This window comes from Zootoca vivipara, chromosome 1, assembly GCF_965207765.1.
Source record: "Zootoca vivipara chromosome 1, rZooViv2.hap1.1, whole genome shotgun sequence".
NCBI lineage: Eukaryota > Metazoa > Chordata > Lepidosauria > Squamata > Lacertidae > Zootoca > Zootoca vivipara.
In genome coordinates, this window is record NC_142582.1 from 7,584,636 (window position 1) to 7,590,751 (window position 6,116).

Consider the following 6,116-nt stretch of genomic DNA (forward strand, 5'->3'; position numbering starts at 1 on the left):
CAACAACATCAGGGCTTGGGTTTGCTAGAAGATCCTTTCTGCCACTGGGGACATGAGTAAATAAAGATCTTAGAGCATCCAAGAAATAGAAATGCATAAAGCACACAGATGTATTCAAATAAGCCTTTGGGTGGTTCTGTTAAAAACATCGTTTTGCTAATGCCTTACTTGCAATAACCTCATGGAATTTTGTATGTATATGGAAGCTTATTGCTATCATCTTGCCCGTAAAAGAGTAACCCATTATTATTCTATGCCAGTCTAAAAGAGATTACTGCAATGCACTGCGTGATAACCAGCCACTTAAGTTTTTATAGGTTTTTATCACGAGCAATAAAACTGCGTATGAACTATTTAAGCACAGTATAAATGACAGCAGTTGAAAAGTCTGGGATATTAGCACCACGCCCAGGCAATATATTTATTCTCTGTGTAAATTATCTGCTTGTGATCTGTTCAATTTAGCAGAATGTTTAACTCTCAAGCCCGCATGCATTCAACTGCTTGTGAATGATTTGGGTTCTGTCTACAGAGATCCCTGGTGAATATTTTCCAACAGCAACACATGAAAAATTCAGAATTCTACAAAAAATCAAATAAGCAGATCCAAAGTTAAGAATAAGAAGGGGCTAACTTTCTGCCCCCCCCCAAAAAAAGATATTTGCATGCAACTTTAAACTGCATTATCAGTCCAGAATTTGAATGGCATCTGATACAAAATTTGGAGTGTTTTTGGCCCACTGAGGTCTTGTCAATATGGTCCATCAGTCATGGCCTGATGTCCATCGTGTCAATTCAAATGCTATCCAAGGCATCATAAACAAACATTTATACAATGGTTAGGCTGCTGAATTCATCCTGAACAATACAGGTTTCCTCTCTCTTTCTCATTAGCACACTTGAATCTTGAACAACACATATATTCCATGTGCTTGACAGAGGCTGTTTGTTACAATTCTTCACGTTCCTAAAATCTCTTTGACAACTGAGATGCATATATTTTAGGACCCACCTGATTCTTTTGGCTGTAAATCGTTTTAACAGATTTTAATGACCCAGGTGGCGCTGTGGTTAAACCACAGAGTCTAGGGCTTGCTGATCAGAAGATGGGCGGTTCGAATCCCTGCAACAGGGTGAGCTCCCGTTGCTCGGTCCCAGCTCCTGCCCACCTAGCAGTTCGAAAGCACATCAAAGTGCAAGTGGATAAATAGGTTTCCTTTCTGGCGGAAAGGTAAACGGTGTTTCTGTGCACTGCTCTGGTTCGCCAGAAACATCTTTGTCATGCTGGCCACATGACCTGGAAGTTGCATGCCGGCTCCCTCGGCCAATAATGCGAGATGAGCGCGCAGCCCCAGAGTCGGTCACGACTGGACCTAATGGTCAGGGGTCCCTTTACCTTTACCTAATTCACATGGGAACATAAATAGTGCAAAGAGGAACCAAAAATAAGTGGGGGTAGGCTGCTTTTAATGCATTTCTGCTGATAATAAGAAATTAAATGCTGCTGCCTATATCTTAATAATATAATAATAATAATAAATTTTTATTTATACCCCGCCCTCCCCAGGCAGAACCAGGCTCAGGGTGGCTGACATCAATAAAATTACAATAAAACGTAAAAGAAAGGAAAACAATTGATAAAAAATTGCAGGTTAAAATAAAATTTAATTTTTTAAAAAAATGCAGCCTCATTTTAAAATGGCTCAAATCAAAACCATAAGGGAGATTACCAAATTAAAATGCGTGGCAAAACAAAAACATTTTCAGTATTACATTTGCAGTTGTGCAAATGGAATATTACATTTGCAGTTGTGTGTCTGATTTCAATAGCAACAGGGCTCCAAAATACTGGTGCCACAATGCTATAAGCCTTTACCTACATAGAAACTAAATTTAACACAAGATAAGTGGGCCAGTTACAATGAACATGCAAAGTTTGGGGGCAGAGTCTGCCACTGCAATGCGTCTCTCTCTCCCCCTCTCCCTCTCTCTCACACACACACAGAGCTGCAAAAACATGCTCATTGTTCACATAAATAATGTGTGACAAGAGCTAAAAGCTTTTTGTGATCAGCTTAGCAATGTGCAATTAAGTTTATTTAAAACCCAGAGGTTTCAATGGGCTCAGGTGTGCCTAACCCAGCCTACAATCAAGCTGTTATAGACAGAAATCGACAACTGTGCTGAAACATTTTCTGTTATCAGGACTTCTGTACCAAAGTACAGTTAACGGGAATACATTATTTTCCTTTGTTATAATATACGCATGTGCTTCTCTTTTATTGCTGAAACCCCTACTAGACTATAAGTATTTACCTAATCCCCCCCATGTTAAAAAAAAACCAACTAGTTACTTTGATCACTCAGCAGTAATTCAAGCCATAGCAAGGAAACCAGCGTTTCTGTCCCCCATGATCGGAATAATTGGCTAGGGAGTAATCATCTGAAGAAGTATCCATTGAAAGTAGTCTCAGGTAGATATACCTGGGGATGGTAATGAGAAGAATCTGTGGGGTGGTATTTGTGGAGGGGGGGTATTGCAGTGCCTAACTTTGAATCTTACTGTCTTTTTAAAAAAAATGTGGCATGGTTCTTAATAGCTTTTTATACCCAATAACCAGCTTTTCAAGCCTTTTAACAATGGGTATTAGTGGTGAGCAGATAATATAGCACAAGAGGTTGACAACTTTCAGTTCACAGTAGAATTCAGAAAATGTACTCAAAACCAAGCATGCTGGGGGGGGGGGCGGTGTTTAAGGGGATGTTTTCGCATTTCAATGATCACACAATGAAGTGCACTCAGGATAGAATCATAGAATCATAAGAGTTGGAAGAGACCACAAGGGCCATCCAGTCTAACCCCCTGCCAAGCAGGAAACACCATCAAAGCATTCTTGACATATGCCTGTCAAGACCTCTGCTTAAAGACCTCCAAAGAAGGAGACTCCACCACACTCCTTGGTAGCAAATTCCGCTGCTGAACAGCTCTTACTGTCAGGAAGTTCTTCCTAATGTTTAGGTGGAATCTTCTTTCTTGTACTGTAGTTTGAATCCATTGCTCCGTGTCCGCTTCTCTGGAGCAGCAGAAAACAACCTTTCTCCCTCCTCTATATGACATCCTTTTATATATTTGAACATGGCTATCATATCACCCCTTAGCCTTCTCTTATCCAGGCTAAACATACCCAGCTCCCTAAGCCGTTCCTCATAAGGCATCGTTTCCAGGCCTTTGACCATTGTGGTTGTCCTCCTCTGGACACGTTCCAGCTTGTCCTTCTTGAACTGTGCTGCCCAGAACTGGACACAGTACTCCAGGTGAGGTCTGACCAGAGCAAAATACAGTGGTACTATTACTTCCCTTGATCTAGATGCTATACTCCTATTGATGCAGCCCAGAATTGCATTGGCTTTTTTAGCTGCTGCATCACACTGCTGACTCATGTCAAGTTTGTGGTCTACCAAGACTCCTAGATCCTTTTCACATGTACTGCTCTCAAGCCAGGTGTCTCCCATCCTGTATTTGTGCCTTTCATTTTTTTTTTTGCCCAAGTGTAGTACCTTACATTTCTCCTTGTTAAAAATTCATCTTGTTTGCTTTGGCCCAGTTGTCCGATCTGTTAAGGTCATTTTGAAGTGTGATCCTGTCCTCTGGGGTATTAGCCACCCCTCCCAATTTGGTGTCGTCTGCAAACTTGCTCAGGATGCCCTCAAGCCCATGCATCTGAATGAAATGCCCATTGCAGTGGGTTGGACTAGATGACCCCTGGGTCCCTTCCAATTCTATGATTCTACGCAATGCTTGCAAAAATGACCCTGTTGGAGCATCATACATTCCCTTTGGGACAATTTATGGAATCCCTTCAGGCAAAGGCTCCCTTCAAACACAATGTGGGAGTCACTGCATACTCAATGCCACATCAAAGTGTGTAAGCAGCGCTAACGGTGTGTGATCTCCCCAGGTGGTTATTGCTGTCCCTTCCACTGGGAACGTGGTGATCAGGCAGGAAAGAGCCATGCTTTCAGCCTCTCTTCCAGAGGGACATATACTCCCCAGAGGGACTGCAGCCCCGGGAAGCAAATCACAGGTCATTCTGGGTACCCATGTGTGATATCCGAGAGCCCACTTATCTATTTTGGAGTCCACTTTTATGTAGTCTTACAAAGCACCCTGGGACTTAAAAACAAGTTCTGCCACCAACTGTCCACCAATGTAAATCAGTGATGGTAAAGTGGGCCCAGGATTTAGGGGAAAATATTATGAGTCAATGGGAATGGCTGTGGGAAAGGGATATTAAATTTATGGCATGCTATAATTTAAGAGAGAATGTAATGAAAATGCAAAATAGATGGTACCTGACCCTGGTCAGACTGGCAAAAATGTATAAAAACCGTAGCGATGTCTGTTGGAGATGCAACAATGGGGCAGGAACCTATCTACACATGTGGTGGGAGTGCAAAGAGATAGTGGATTCTGTGAAAATATTTACAACAAATTGAAAAAGCTGTTTAGATTTTCATTTGAAGAAAAGAAAAAAAACCAGACTCCTTTCTCCTAGGTATCATGTCAGTGGAAATAAAAAGAACGGCCAGACCAATATTTATGTATGCGACTGCAGCAGCAAGGCTATTAATTGCCCCAAATTGGAAAAGCAGCAGCGTCCCAACTAAAACAGACTGGCTATTTGAAATGATGGAATACTTCCATATTGCTGAATTAACAGGGAGGATAAGAGGAGATAGGTACAAAAAGTGAATAAGGAGTGGGCTATCTTTCAGGAATACATAAAAATCTATGTGGAAAAAGTAGAACTTTTGACAGATATTGAGTGAATCCAGAAAATGATTAGTGTGAAAGGAGAGTAAAATTAAGGCAGAAGAATAGATTAAAGAAGTAATGAAATGTGTTTAAGCTAATTGGGAAAATAAAGTAGCGTAACAAGAACGGCTGGAAGTCAAGTCACTTGGTGGGTGTCTGTGTGGGGTAGGTGTGTAGGTATGTCAAAGGCACCACGGAAATCTACAAAAGCTGCGTAAATCTTAGATTGCTTTTGGGATCTATATTTTTCGACCAAATGTGTAAGTATAGTAGGTATGTTGATATGTATAGTATAGACGACAGCCGCCAGAATGTTAATTGCCAAATATTGGAAAGGAGAATGGGTAAACGAATTATGTGAATACCTGGAGCTGGCGAAACTTATAGACATAATACGACAAAAACCAAAAGACAGGCTTAAAAAACAATGGGAATGTTTACATGATTATTCAAAGAAAACAGACAAGGGGACTAAAACATGGCTATGTTTGGAATAACCTTGTAAGGATGAGAAGTTTATGTAGATTACAATTGTCAGATAGGTTTAAAGGTTGTATACATATTAAAATATACTTGACAGGAGGATGAAAATGTAATATGAACAACTCTGCTGAAAGCGGTGGAAGCTTTATGTTCCTGAGATGATTCTTTTTTTGTGTGGACTTTTACATAATTTTTCCCCCTTTTCTTTCTTTTTTACTCTTTCTCTCTTACATTCTTTTTTTCTTTATACGCTTTATTCCTTTTTTTCTTTCTCTTTTCCCCCCCTTTTCCGTTCTTTTTCCTTTTTGATGTTCCATAATTTTGATTTTTCATTTTCCAAAGTCAAGCAACGAAATATGAAAAATAAGGTAGTGTGCTGTGCATATATTGTGTAATGTATGCGTTTTATATGTTAATAAAATTAAAAATTAAAAATGAAATGTAAAGCAGCAATATAGCGAGTGTCTCTAAGCATATGCAGAACGCATTCTCACCAAATAAAGATAATCACTTCCAACACGTCTGCGTATAGTAGGAAGGCTTCTCGTCCTGCTTGAACCCAGGCACTTCTCTTTTTTGAACTCTTGATGCTCTACTCCAGGCTTTGTCAACCTTGGCCCTCCAGATGTTTTTGACCTACAACTCCCATGATCCCTAGCTAGCAAGACCAGTGGTCAGGTATGATGGGAATTGCAGTCTCAAAAACATCTGGAGGGCCGAGCTTGAGGAAGCCTGCTCTACTCTCATAGGATCACACCAAAATATCATTTGATAAAAGTAGACATGTTGGACTAGAGGAGCCTCAGGGTCCCTTCCA